General features: G+C 40.0%; 1 protein-coding gene across 2 annotated transcripts in view; it reads right to left on the reverse strand.

The window, feature by feature from the left end:
* Positions 1 to 15,523, reverse strand: part of ANK2 (ankyrin 2) — a 669,482-nt gene that overhangs the window by 563,511 nt on the left and 90,448 nt on the right. The window contains exon 1 of one of the 2 annotated variants that reach the window (XM_053901312.1): positions 4,334 to 4,491. The exons of the other annotated variant lie outside the window; for it this stretch is intronic. The gene's annotated coding sequence lies outside the window, so the exon portion shown is untranslated. Of the gene's footprint in view, positions 1 to 4,333; positions 4,492 to 15,523 lie in introns of those variants that run through there. 2 annotated transcript variants of the gene reach the window in all.

Genomic DNA, 15,523 nt, shown 5'->3' on the forward strand with positions numbered 1-15,523 from the left:
CACAGTTTTCATGAGGAAGCCCTCCATCTAAACAATTTAGACAGTTGGGTGTAAATTAACTTTAAGAGATCGTTCTAAAAAATCAGCATTAATCAAAACAGACTGGAGTGTAGGAGCTTAAATTCATGATCAAAGAAATCAATCTATAACTTCCATTGACCCCAAACAGTAATCTCAGATTTCACATTGAAGCTGGCAAAGTTACTAGCACAGTAAACAGTAGCATCTGGCTCTCATGTGGGATGGTGTATACAATGGGCTGATCCATAACTTTAGTCTACTTTAGACATTTAGATGGATGGGCTAAGAGCCCAGTGTGTTGTAATAACCCTGAAAAGCTTTTGGCTCTGGCCGTGAACACATTAGCATTAACTTAAATCTGTTGCTTTGTTTACAACAAGAGATATTCGCTTGTGCTTTCTGCCTAAATGGAACCAGTTAAAGGCATCCAAGGCCTTAAAAAGTGAAATTTACAACACGGACAGCAGCCATTCACTGTATTGAGGCTCCTCTGGCCATTGTTTTTGCATTTCCTCTTAGTTATATCTTTTTTAAATAAGTAATACCTTTTATTGAAGCCCTTGTCTCTCCATATTAGAAATATTAACAATTTCTCTTTTCTGTTTTCTTTTTGCCCACCATAACCTGAAACTTAAAATAAGAAATCAGCTAGAGGGCTCCTTGAAGATGTCACCATTTAGAAATGTCACACATGCAGCCATTTGTTTCGGAGCTAGAGAGTGCAGGCTCTTTGGAACAGTGTTCCAATTATTCTTGTTGAAACCACTCAAAGCCACCAGAACTAATTTCTTCCAATATATCACTATAGTATAATGTCTAAATTGAAAAGATGCCCTCACTAGACCAGTAGAAACTGATTATTACACATTAAGGATATAATCAGAGATCCTCTGTATTATAGGCAAGGTTTCTAAAAAATGTAATTAAATAACACCCAATCTAATTAATTATGTTTATTGCTTTTACAAATAGCATGAATTACATGTGACATTTATTCTTGTTTATTTTGATTTCAAACAAATATGTGAATCTCACCCTGATCAAAATTAGACTGAATAATTAACAGATGGATATTCTAATTCCATTATAGGAAAGCATAACATTGTGTTACCTTTTAAATCTCAATACACTCATCAGTAGGCATTGTAATGCCCTGTATATTCACTCAATCAATAAGTATTTTTTTAATCTCTTTTATGTCTAGCAGCAATCTAAAGAGAGTAAGTTAAGCTGAAAATTTATTTTAAACATCTCTTCTTAAATGTTTTTTTTTAAAGTTTATTTATCTATTTTCAGAGAGAGAGAGAGAGAGAGAGAGAGAGAGCTGGGGAGGGGCAGAGAGAGAGGAAGAGACAGAATCCCAAGCAGACTCTGTGTTGCCAGCATGGAGCCTGATGCGGGGCTCAATCTCACAAACCATGAGATCATGACCTGAGCTGAAATCAAGAGTCGGATGCCTAACCAACTGAGCCACCTCGGCAGCCCTAAATATCTCTTAAATGGTTTAAATATGTCCCCATGAATAGGGCCTATGTAAAGAAAGAATATTAATATGACTCAGACAATGACCCAGGGGTACCTGGCTGGCTCAGTAGGTAGAGTATGCCACTCTTAATCTCAGGGTTGTAAGTTCAAGCCCCAGGTTGGATGTAGAGATTACTTAAAAATAAAATCTTATAAAAAAATAAAAAGAAAAAAATAAAAGAAAAACAAAACTACCCAAATGGGAAGAAGCTTCTCAATGCTACTGTGGTATTTGTTTGCCATAACTGAACAATGATTGAATAATGATCACTTTACTAATTAAGATGGTCCACATTCCCAGGAAGGCAAGATTGGAAAACCAATAATCAGGTATTCGAGATCTCCATCACATGACCCACAAAGAACATGCTACTCCCCTAACAAAATAAAACTTAATTTTCTTTCAAAGGATGTTCCAACATATTCCAAGATATTCTTAGGAAAGAAATGCAAAATTGTAGTGATTTTACTAGTAGTACCACAGCTAAATAAAATGAAAAATCACCTAAAATTGGAAAAAAAAATTATAGAAAAATGCTTTCTCCTTAAGTTAGGTGATTGTGAAAGGTACACTGAGTCAGGAGAGTGGGGTTCTCATCCTGATTCTGTCACTCATCACATGTATGACTCGGGCCACTTTGCCCTCTGTAAAATAAGCAGATGAACTGTCAGTCCTGAGGGTCTGTTCTACTTCTAAGTCCCTAACTGCATATGCCTTCCCTGAAAAGTAGAAATCTGGGGTGTAGATAGCCCCTGTGCATTAATCACAGTCTGCCAAAAATGACAATGAAGACAAGGAAACAGAGGCATTAAGCAAAGCTTTTGTGAGTGAGATGGGGAAATGAGTCATTTTCTTCCATTTCTTTTCATAAGAGTATATTAATTTTTGAAGAAAAGAAATTCTAAAACACCCATAAACTGGCATCTCTACCCTGAGAAGCAGATTAGTGTGTCCTTGCAGAGATGAGGGCTCCTCAGTTTTATCACCAAAGAATCGATGGGCCAAAGCATGGGCATCAGTTCATCGGGCTTCCCTAGACAGAGATACAGTATTTGGCAGGTAGCCAAAAAAGGGGGTGTGGTCTAGGGCTGGGTCAGTAAGAGTACTTCTGAAAACATTTCTCACACTATGCTCACCTACTCTCCTCCAGCAAGTACCAGCTGCATATCCTATGCCTTTTGTCCCCTCTTCTGAAATGGCTAACGAAATTACAAGCAGTAATAAGGACCCTTTCCAGAATAAATCTAGCTTCACTCAACAATATGGAGGGAGAACAAGATGGGGTGGGGCAGGAAAGAGAGATGCTTCATTTTTCTACAGCTTCATTTTATTTGGCTTGTACTCTGCTTCCACAGGGCTCAAACGATGAATTAGAACCCTCTCTGCACTTAGTGCTTATGCAGTTCATTGGAATAAAATGGCAAGTGAATGAATAATCCACGTTCACAACACTATGGGTGGGGCAAGCTCTCGTCTGTTGTTTGATGTTCTGTGACTTAAATCATCTATTGCAAAAGCCTACAAAAAAGAATGGATCGCATCTAAGCATACTTGCTTTGCTCCCATCCCACTGTCTTTCCCACCCAAAAGTTTCTTCAATACCTAAATGTTTCTAGAATCAGGCTTTGACCCCAACACCTACAGTTAATGCAGAGACTCAAAGAAAAGACTAGGGTTATTCCTAAAACCCAAACAAACAAACAAACAAAAAGAATAAATATTTCCCAATGCTTAAAGACATAGCCTAAATAATTATTTGTTCATGTCTTTCAAGTGGACATCCCACACCTTGACCTAAAACTCTGTCAAGTGTTCATAGAAAAGCGCCCAGGCAAATAAACAATCTCTTCCCCTAAGTTTCCTTTTGTAGCCCCTTGCAAGAGACTTATTTTCAGTCTCTAAAACAAATTTAGTGTTACATGGCCAGAAGGAACAATAAGATGTTACTGAGTATATTCCCTTGCTCTCCAAAAAGGCCACACCTAAACATTACAGAGGTAAGGATCTCTCCTGATCCATGAGTGTGGGAATGTGATGCTTGTTACCAGCAAAACAACAAAAAACAGTGCTTAGAAATCTGCACTGCTTGCACTTCTCACCACTCTTTAACGGGGCTTTGCAAGCAGTAAAAACAATTTGCTTGCTGGGAAAAGGGAGAGAGAACTCCATCATTCTTCCATTACTGGCACCTGTGCTGCCAGCTGACACTCCCTCATATAAAATTGACCATTAAAAAGCAATATACTAACAGCATTTCAGTTTACCAGTAATTCCTCAAATCTACATGCTCCTCACTGCTGGTTCACCCTGCTTTCTTTCCCATCACCTACTTACCCAAAGCCAAAAAAGAGGGGGCAACCACTAAATATTTCTCCGGCACAGACACAGCCAGTATCTTAACATAAACAGTGCTTCTGACCAAGAGAGACACCACCCTCTTTCCCCTCTCCCTGTTTACCATACAGAGAACACCAGGACCACTCAGGGGTGTGAGAATCTGAAATCAATTCAATCGAACCACATCTAACAAATCTACCCCACAATTACAAAAATAGAAAATGCAATTCAGAAAAACACATCACCGTGGAGAACAAACCGAAATCAGGGCTGGGGGACATTTGCACATCAGCGCTGCCTATCAACTCCAGGATGGCATGGAAAGGCGCTCTGCCCAGCCCAGATCCTGGGAGAGTGTTCTACAAAGGGCTTCCAGTAACCCCCATCAACACCAACACTTCCCCCCCGCTTCCAGAATGCTCTGAATAAAAACCTTCTTTAAGTACTTACTGGGAGCAGGAGCTTCTCTGTGCAATGTAACTGTGAGTCACACAGCAGGAGGGGCCCCAGAGCAGGGCAAACCGGAGAGCCCCCAGCTTCCCTGCAGGCTGGTGTCTATGAGACAGCAGCCCCGGAGCCGACTTTCCCATTACAGCCTCAGACGGTAATCCATGTGCTTTCGGCGGGCCAGTCCCAGCGGCCCACGGAGCACCACATGATCCGCTCTGACATCAGATCAGCCAGACGTGACAGCCGTCCGCCAGCCTCTTCTACACTCGTGGGCTGCATCATTTGGGTGCCTTTGGCTTACATTTAAGCAGGTGGTACAGAGTAAGGAATTGTTTTCTCACAAAAAAAAATTTTTTTTGCCTGATTCCTTCTGTTTCTAACACAAGGAAGAAACAAGCAAGAAAAGCACTGGGATGTGTTTGCAGCCAGAACTTAGCAGATATATAGGAAGTAACTGAAGTTCCACACCTAGTTCAGAGAAGGTGAAAAATGAGCTACCACCAAGATGCCAAGAACCATGGGAGTAATTTCATCTGCAAATCACTACCACCTCCCCCCCCCCACCTTTCAGTAGATATATATGTGTACATGTCCTAAAATATTGGTGGGTTGTGTGTGAATTTTATTTAAGCTAGTCACTACTGGTTTTCTTTCATGGAATTTCTCAGGGAGGTAACCACTAGATTCAGTGCCATGTGCAATAACTGCTCACATACAGTCCAACAGAAATAGACTTACAGACTTAGGTAAGTAGAAATTCAGAATCATCGATTCATGCTTGCATTCATTCATTCAATAACCATTTATTGATCACCTACTAAGCACCTACTACAAAGGGGGTTAGTAGATTTAGGGGCAGGGTATTTGAATCTTCAAATAAGATTTCTTTTTATTTGGCACAGGGTTTCCAATTCTATTTCTGTGATAAGTCAAAGAAATAATGGCTCTCTCAAGGCTCCTTATAACATGTTTTGTGTCTAATACTGAATCTGAAGGCTAGTAATAAAACTATGTTTCATCCAGTTTCATTATAATAAATGGCAATAAATATAACATTTAAGGTAAGAATAACAACAATTATTAAGCTTTTATGAAGCAAAATCATAGCCAAGTAAGGCAGCAGTAACCAGAAACATACTTCTTCCCTGGTCAAGAGGAGAATTCACTTTCTTTGTCTAATTTAACTGTATTACTTCCTGTGAATTTGGTTTATCAACTGTATTTCAGATATTTATGTAGAAACAGGAGGTCTCTACATGCACCTTGGTATTATTTACAGTGACACAGTGTAAACAGGTGTTAAACATCATAGGTGTTCAACAAGTAGTGAGAATAAATTAATTGACTCAAACAGTTTTATTGTTTATATGGCTTATTCCCAATAGAAATCAAATGGAAATTAGCTGCCTCATGGAATCACATATTGAATTCCATAGTCACAAGCAACCTGGTCACCTTCTCAGGAGAAAATATCAAAAACTTGATACAAAACAAGCAGAAGATTTAAATATTATATATATATATATATATATATATATATATATATATACACACACACACACATATATACATATGTGTATATATGTATATATATATGGTGACAAATAGGTTATTATATTAATAATCATATAGCTTAATAGATTATTCAATTATCCCCATAACAAAGAGGCTATGTAGATACTGTTTAAATATTGATGTTGTAGCTTTAGTAAATACATACAAAAATATTGAAATCCACTTTAAACGTAAGGAACAAAGACAAAATAATGAAAACCTTGTTTATCATTATTTTGTTATTATTCTGTGGGAAAGAGCATATTAATAAACTAAGATATAAACAAATGAAAGTGATACTTTTTTACTTGAGAAATATCTTTCTGTTTAGAGTTTCTTGGCATTTTTCTTACCTTTAACTTTATAAAAATAATTAATTTTGAACATTTTAAAATAACACTCTAGATATGTGTCTGTACCTAGTGATCTTTTGCCACTATCTAATTATGTGGGCAAACTAAAGTGTGAAATTTGGCCTCACGGACAAAATGCTCCTTCCAAAATCTACACAGCTAATAAAAGTTTAATATTCGATTGGCTATCACTAACACTGCTAAAACCCTAGTTCAAACTACCATCATCATGTGTCTCCTAGATTCTGGCAACTGCTTCCACCCTGTCCTCCAAACAGCAAGCAAAATATTCTTAAACTGAATCACTCTTTTACTCAAAACCCTCCACTGGTTTCCAACTCGTTTAATTCCTTGCCATGGCCTCTAAAATGTTCCAGTAATATGTATAAGATGTTTCTCAAGTGATTTTCCTCTCGAGTACATAACTGAACATTATTCTCCTTGGCGGAGTAATTGTTAAGCAGTTAACACATTTTCTGTAATTGATTTATTTCATTAAAATAGATTAGCAGAAATGGAAATTATTGAATCAAAGGATGTGGTCTCTTCCGAAGTGACAGGGTTCAAGCTAGATAAACAGTTCCTGTCTAAACACCGCAGCTCCCAGCTCCCTTCCAGCTAAGTGGGGCCTTGTTAGCAGAATTCTGCCTCTCTCCCTTAAGAGAATAATGCCTGTCCTGGACTTCTTTCTCTCCTCTTCATACAACCTGGAACCCGGACTTGCCTGTGACCTAGTTTGAACCACACAGCTTTAACACTTAGGAAACGACAGAGCAAGGGAATGAAGAGAACTAGGTACCTAAATGACCACAGAAAGCAGAGCTGCCCTTCCAACCTGGACTACTCACTCTCAACCTGTTGTAGGAGAGAATCTTTTTTTTTTTTTTAATTTCAAGAGACCTCATTTGGTGCCTCTTTGTCACAGTATCATAGGCTCTATCCTAACTAGTAAGAATGGTTGCAACTTTTTAATATTATAGCATAATTCATATTGCCCAATTACTTAGCAGAAAGCCAAATATCAAGTGTCATTTCTACCAATGTGTACAAGATCACTTTTTTCCTACATTTTTACTACATTCATGTTGAAGCTTATTTTTTCTAAGGAAAATCTAATTTGATAAAGAAAAAATAGTATATATTCAATTTTTTTAGTAAAAGGAAGTTGAACATGATTCAGTATTTACTATCCATAGGTATTCCACCTTTTGAGAATGGCTTATTCATGTTTTTTGTTTGTTTTTGCTTTTGTTTTTAAGTAATCTCTAAACCTAACATGAGGCGTGAACTCATAAGCCTGAGATCAAGAGTCACATGCTCTACCAACTGAGCCAGCGAGGCAACACTATACATGTTGTTTTTACTTTTGTTAGAATTGTATTACTTTTCTTGTCCATTCTGTTGACCGTCATAGTTTGTCTTTCAATTCTGCTTTCAGGAAACATGTTGAAATGTTTTATTATCATCAAATTTTTAATTTTTCTATTGAAATTTGCTCCTTTGAAAACTCTCTTAATGCTCCCATTTTGAACCCTCAATACCTTTTCCCACTAAAAAGAACCAAGACTCTTTGGAGAAAAGGCTGATTTCAGATCTGAGGCAGAACATGTGTAACATGAGCTTAAGACATTATTTTATGCCAGAAGTAAAGAAACTATAGAAGAGCATAAACATCATGTCAAAAAATGTAGGAATCAATTTGGGGAGGCTCCTACAGGCCAACTTCATCTAGCTACAGTGGCTACACAAAAAGCCACACCAAACTTTACTTAAAACAAATGTTCTCTCAAATTTTCAGTGTGGGCAGAGTTCAGTGGGTCAACTGGTGTCTACTCCACTCACATCAACTGATCATCTCAAAAGCTAAAGCCTGAAATCTGAAGGCTCACCCATCCATTCACATGTTTGTTGCCTGGCCTGGAACAACTAAGGGATGAAACAATCAGGACTCTCTAGTCATCTCCTATATCTCTATGTTGTCTCTCCATATGCTTTCTCTTCTTTGGTGTGAAGAGAGGGCTGGGCAGAAGCAATGGAGAAATGTCAATATCACTTTATAAGAAGAACATGTGGGGGGTGCCTGGGTGGCTCAGTCGGTTGAGCATCTGACTCTTGGTTTCGGCTCAGGTCATGATTTCGTGCTTTGTGAGTTTGAGCCCTGCATGGGGCTCTGCACTGACAGCACGGAGCCTACTTGGGATTCTCTCTCTCCCTCTCTCCCTCTCTGCCACTCCTCTGCACGTGCTCACTCTCTCTCAAAAATAAATAAAATAGGGGCTCCTGGGTGGCTCAGTCGGTTAAGCGTCCGACTTCAGCTCAGGTCATGATCTCACAATTCGTGAGTTTGAGCCCCATGTTGGGACTCTGAGCTGTCAGCACGGAGCCTGGAACCTGCTTCGGATTCTGTGTCTCCCTCTCTATCTGCCCCTCCCCCGCTCATGCTCTGTTTCTGTCTCTCAAAAATAAATAAATGTTAAAAAAAATAAAGAAGAATAAATAAATAAAATAAACATTTAAAAAAAAGAAAAAGAAGAACATGTAGGACCAAATATATTGGTATAGCATTCTTAGGTGAATACAATCTGTGACAGATTCATAAAGAATACTGAAGAATAATAAATAATGATTAATCCACTTGAATATATAAAAATCCTAATGATACTTTAACACAAAAAGAAAAAAGAACACATTTGCCACTAATTGAGAAGAAGTTCAATTCATCATACCAGCTCTCTGACTTGAAAATTTGTAGAGAGAGATTTTAAGTACTATTTCTTTACCACATGAAACTCTATATCAGAGGAACAGTTGGCTTCAGTTGATGAGAAGAAGCTCTTCTTGATAGAAGAATCTTAATGAATGAAAAAGGATTGACAGAATTGGAAAAATCACCATTTTGCAATCTGTAATGGAATAACTGGTTCAGGGAGGAGTCAGCAACGGGTGCTAAAAGCGTTGTGTATGGGGCGCCTGGCTGATTCTAGTCAGGAGAACGTGTGACTCTATCTTGAGGCCATGAGTTGAGGCCCCAGATTGGGCCTAGACATTACTTAAAAAAAAATTGAATATAAGGTTGACAAAGACTGGATAACAATCTGCTGCCAGGTTGTCTCCACACAGAATATTTACTTGTCTCAAGGGGAAAACTCATAACTTCCAAATGGAGTCATGTGGCATTTTTCACAGTAACAATGAATCTAATGACGGAGGTTAACATAAAGACAAGTAGGTAGTATGCAACTCCTGATATGACACAATATAACGTTCACAGCATCACTCATGAAATAGTCTTGACAAGAATGTTTTACCTGACACCTGACTGCAGTCACAACTTTAGATAGAAATGTCCATGGGGTGCCTGGGTAGCTCAGTCGGTTAAGTGTCTAACTCCCACTTAGGTTGTGATCTAATGGTTTGTGAGTTTGAGCCCTACATCTGGCTCTGTGCTGACAGTGTAGAGTCTGCTTGGGATTTTCTCTCTCTCTCTCTCTCTCTCTCTCTCTCTCTCTGCCTCTCCCCTGCTCGCTCTCTTGCTCCCTCTCAAAATAAACTTAAAAAAAAAAGTCCAGTTTACAGGAAATACAGTGGAAAGTAAACCAGCATTTCAATGTAAGTAAACAATCATATAAATCCAGAAGGTAGAATTCTACCAGAAAATTGACCCAGTCTCTTCAACAAGAAATTATAATGAGGTTCTGGTTCAAGATGGCAAGATAGGAAGATACTGAACTCACCCCCTCTTGCAGACTCACCAAATCTACAGCTATATATGGAACAATTTTCTCTGGGGAAAAAAAAAAAGGACTATAAAACTGATAAACAGTGCCTTTACATCAGGCAAATGAGAGGGAAAGCACAACAAGGAAGAAAGTCTAAGACGCAACCCTACCTCCTGGTTAGACAACCCACAGTCAGGAGGGAACTCAAACCAGGAGCTTCTATCTAAAGAGTGAAGGGTTTTACTCTACATTAGACACCCCAACTTTTAAGACCAGCACCTGAGAGATGAGCCCCCAAAACACTTGGCTTTGAAGGTCCATGGGACTTATGCCCACAAGATCCTGGGTCTGTGTGTGCCAAACTGAGGAATACTCTTAAAGGGCCTGTGTGCAGACTCACCCACTCCAGGGCCAAGAAACAGCCCTTTGAAAAATGCCCAGACTTTATGTGAAAGAAACTCATTTCCTAATTTTAAAGTATTGGTCTGAGGGACAGGGCCAGCTAAGATATTCTCTGGGGGTAGCAGGCTGTTACTGCTCTTACACTGCACTTTTAAAACCAGTAGGTACCATCCTTTTTTTTTTTTTTCTCCCTTTCCCACGGGAACCATCTTTATGCTCTAGCCAGCAGGCACCATCTTGGACACTCACCCTTTGCCTTGCTAACACCAGACAGCGCCTTTTTCTCCACCCACGTTCCTTTTTCTTTTTCTTTCCCCTATGCCTTTTTCTCTTTTTCTTTTTATTTTCCTTTCTTTTTCTTTTTCCTTTTATTGGTGGCTGCCATCTCTGCCATTCTCCCTCTGCTTCAATCCAGCCAGTGTCATCTTCACACACTCCCTCTCTTGTACTCCAGAGCACCAGTATCTCCCAGAGGGTAGCTTCTACACATTTATGGTGCTCCAGTTTCTACATCTGGTGACCCAGTTTTTGCTGCTGCCACCCAGGGAATGCCCCCTTGAGGACCTGGCTCCAGAAGCCAGAAAGACTTACATTCTTGGGTCCCATGGGACTGTCACAATCTAAGAGACATTCCTTTTTTTTTTTTTTTTAATGTTTATTTATTTTTGAGTGTGTGTGCACGAACAGGGGCAGGGCAGAGAGAGAAGAAGATACAGAATCCGAAGCAGGCTCAGGCTCCCAGCTGTCAGCACAGAGCCTGATGTGGGGCTTGAACTCACAAACCATGAGATCATGACCTGAGCTAAAGTCAAACGCTTAACCTACTGAGCCACCCAAGACATTTCTTGACAGACTACCACCCCTAAGGCACTGCACAGATAGCAGACCGAAACATACCCCTGGACTTTCTGTGAAAAAGGCCTATCTCTTGTCCAAGAGTTTTTACCTGAGGGGCAGGCTTCTTGTTCCGCACATTCATAGCAGCTTACAGTACAGAGGCTGATGAAGACAATCTTTACAACGCTCCCTCTGCCTCACTCCACCTCACTAGTGTCTTCCAGAATAGATCTTATACCTTTGTGGTTTCATGATTATTGGTGTTGCTTTTAAGGGACTCCTCTACATCACCCGGTCCCAGTGACCAGCAAGGGTTATATTCGCAGGTCCCACAGACCTACAACCAATGGAGAAAGGACTCAAACAGCTACCACCCCCAGGGCTCAGCAAGAGACAACAGGCCCAGGTGCTCGATGTTTCTGCGAAAGAGACCTATTAGCTTCTCCTCAGAGCTGCAGCCTGAGAGACAGGCTTCTAATTAAACACACATCTAAAGGCTGACCGTAAACCTCTCCTGGGACTTCAGAGCACAGGCATTATCCTCACACTCTCCTTCTGCCGTGCTCTAGACAACCAGTGCCTCTTGGAGGGGAGCTGTGATATGTGTCTGCTGACCATTTTTACAACTGGTGCCTGGTTTTGTCGGCTGCTCCAGAGGGGTGACCTCTTGATTGCCTGGCTCTAGTGGCCAGTGGAGGAGGGGGAGGGAGCTGCATTCCTGAGTCCCATGAGACTGACAATTAGAAAAACAGTTCTTGGCAGGCTACCACCTCCAGGGCACTGCACGGACAGCATGCTAAAACATACCCCTAGCCTTTCTGTGAAAGAGGCCTGCGTGCTAGTCCTGGAGCGTAGGCCCCAGGGGCAGCCTTCAGGTTGGGCACCATCTAGAGGCTACCGAAGTGCTCTCAGGGAACGACAGCAATGTAAGCCAAGGAAGGCCATCTACGCGTCATCCATCTGCCTCAGTACAGCTGGCTGGTATCTTCTAGAAAGGAGCTTGTCTACTTGTCTGGAGCCCTAAATTTTTGCAACTGCTGATAGAACACCACCCCACTTACAATTGCATCAAAAAAATACCTGGGAATAAATTTAACCAAGGAAGTAAAACACCTGTACACTGAAAACTATAATACGCTGATGGCAGAAATTGAAAAGAACACAATTAAATGGAAAGATGTTCCATACTCATGAACTGTAAGAATTAATATTGTTAAAATGTTCACACTACACAGCAGCGCCTGGGTGGCTCAGTCACTTAAGTATCTGACTCTTGGTTTCGGCTCAGGTCATGATCTCAGGTCATGGGATTGAGTCCTGCATCAAGCTCCATGCTGGACATAGAGCCTGTTTAAGATTTTCTCTCTCTCTCTCTCTCTCTCTCTCTCTCTCTCTCTGTCTCCCTCCCTCCCTCTGCTTTAATAAACTCACCTTTTGGGGGGCACCTGGGCAGTTAAGTGTCTGACTTCAGCTCAGGTCATGCTCTCATGGTTTGTGAGTTCGAGCCCCACGTTGGGTTCTGTGCTGACAGCTTGGTGCTCAGAGTTTGGATTCTATGTCTCCCTCTCTCTCTGCCCCTCCCTGCTCCCTCTCTCACTCTCCCTTTCTCTTGAAACTAAATAAACATTAAAAATATTTTTTTAAGAGATAGCAAGTATTGGCAAGGATGTAGAGAAAAGGAAATTCTTGTACACTGTTGGTAGGAATGTAAACTGGTTCATCCATTATAGAAAACAGTATGGAGGTTCCTCAAAAAACTAAAAATAGAACAATCGTATGATCCTGCAATCTCACTTCTGGGTATCTTAAGAAAATGAAATCAGTGCCTCAAAGAGATATCTGCACTCCCATGGTCACGTGGCATTATTCACCGTAGCCAAGATATGGAAACAACCTAACCGTCTGTCTATAAATGAATGAATAAACACACAATTCAATATTATTCAGAGGTTCATGAGTTCAAGCCCTGCATCAGGCTCTGTGCTGACAGCTCAGAGCCTGGAGCCTGCTTTGGATTCTGTGTCTCCCTCTCTCTCTGTCCCTCCCCCACTCAGGCTCTGTCTCTCTCTCTCAAAGAATGGGTAAATATTTTTAAAAATTTAAAAAAACAAGCAAAAATAATCAGACAGTCAACCAACTGAGCCACCCAGCTGCCCCCAAAGCATTTTTTTAACTGTTAAGATCAGACATGCATTGATGACCATGGAACCTAGGTAATAGATCCATGGGGCTTTGCCACAATATTCTCTCTGCTTTTGAATATATTTGGAAGTCTCAATAGTAAAAACACTTTTTAACTATTTGCAAAATTTGCAAAATTATCACATCATTTATACCAAATATCCATTTTACCAAATACTGCTAAACAACACAGAGATTATTAAGATGTGATCTCTGTCTAGGGTTACCAAATAAAATATAGGAGGTCCACCCAGTTAAATTTGAATTTCAGATAAACAACAAATATGTATAAGTACATTCCATGCATACTTAGAATATTCATTCTCTCACATTTCTGGAGTTGAGAAGCCTGAAATCAGTTTCACTAGGCTGAAATCAAGACTTTAGGGGAAAACCAGTCCCTTGTGTCTTTTAGCTTCTGATGGCTGCTGGCATTCCTTGGCTTATGGCCACATCACTCCAATGTTCAAGGCAAACATCTTGAAATCTCTGTTCCACCTTTGTATTCCCTTCTGTGCTGTGTCAAATCTCTCTGTGCCTATCTCTTATGAGGACACTTGTGATGGCATTTAGGGCCCACCTGGATAATCCAAAATAATTGTCCCATCTCCAGATCTTTAATTTAAGCATATCTGCAAAGACCCTTTTTCCAAATAAGGTAACATTTAGGTATTTCAGGAATTAGGACCTGATATCTTTGGGAGCCATAATTCAGCCTAGTACAGGTGACATTATAGATATGTATCCAGGAATACTGGAGTAGCAGAGCAGGAGCTGACAGTTAAACTTGAAAAGTGGAAGAAGAGGAAGATGTCAAGAAAGGCTTCCTAAATCAGGGGTACCTGGCTCAGTCAGTAGAGCATGCAACTCTTGATCTCAGGTTCATTAAGTTCAAGCTCCACAATGGATGCAGAGCTTACTAAAACAAAACAAAAAACAAAACTAAACTAAACTAAACTAATAAATAAAAGTTTAAAAATAAAAAAGAGGAGGGTGCCTGGGTGGCTCAGTCGGTTGAACATCCGACGTCAGCTCAGGTCATGATATCATGGTTCATGGGTTCGAGCCCCACATTGGGCTCTGTGTTGACAGTGTGGAGCCTGCCCGGGATTCTCTCTCTCTTCCTCTCTCTCTGCACTTCCCCCACTCTCTCTCTCTCAAAATATATAAGTAAACTTTAAAAAAAGAAAGAAAAGAAAGAAAGAAAGAAAGAAAGAAAGAAAGAAAGAAAGAAAGAGAGAAAGAAAGAAAGAAAGAAAGAGGCCTGGGTGGCTCAGTCAGTTGGGCATCCAACTCTTGATTTTGGCTCAGGTCACAGCCTCGTGGTTTGTGGGATCGAGCCCTGTGTTGGGCTCCATGCTTACGGTGCAGAGACTACTTAGGATTCTCTTTATCCCTTTCTCTCTGCCCCTTCCCCCCACCTCTTTCTCTCTCAAAATAAATACACATTTTTTTCAAATAAAATAGTATTTTAAAAAAAGAAAGAAAGACAAGAAAGAAAGAAAGAAAGAAAGAAAGAAAGAAAGAAAGAAAGAAAAGAAAGTCTCCCTAAATCAATGCTGTCAGAGAATATAAATTACTAAAGCAGTAATAATAACAACCAGCAACCAGAGAAACTAGAACAGATACCAGCTATAAATAACCACCACAGCCTACCAGTGAGTAACAGTTGAGCATTAGTCTCCTAACAAGTATAATGTTGGAGGCTTGTTACAGGAGAATAAGTAAGAAGCAGCAACTGAATGACAAAAATTCTTTATACATGGTTCCTAATATACTACTTAGGGAGGCAAGAAGGCAGGGAGACCTTCCCCCATGTAACTTGTGAAGTATCACCAAACCTTCTATGTTACCTTCAGTCATTTTTTTCCTTTCTGTTTCTTCTACATTGTGCTTCAAAATTCTCCCAACCCCTCAATTATTTTTTTTATCAACATGGTTTCCTCATAAGTTTTACTCAAAGTATTTCCTCAATAATTTTATTATTTTCATAAAATAAAATACTTTGTGCAAAAAAAAAAACATTCTAGCAATGTTAAGATTATATAAATTAGTAATTCCCCGCTCCTCATATTTGTCTGGAGCACCTGTGTAGCTCAGTCAGTTAAGCATCCAGCTCTTGGTTTCATCTCAGGTCATGATCT

This window comes from Panthera pardus, unplaced genomic scaffold (genome assembly GCF_024362965.1).
Source record: "Panthera pardus isolate Hobbes unplaced genomic scaffold, ASM2436296v1 HiC_scaffold_13, whole genome shotgun sequence".
NCBI classification, from domain to species: Eukaryota; Metazoa; Chordata; class Mammalia; order Carnivora; family Felidae; genus Panthera; species Panthera pardus.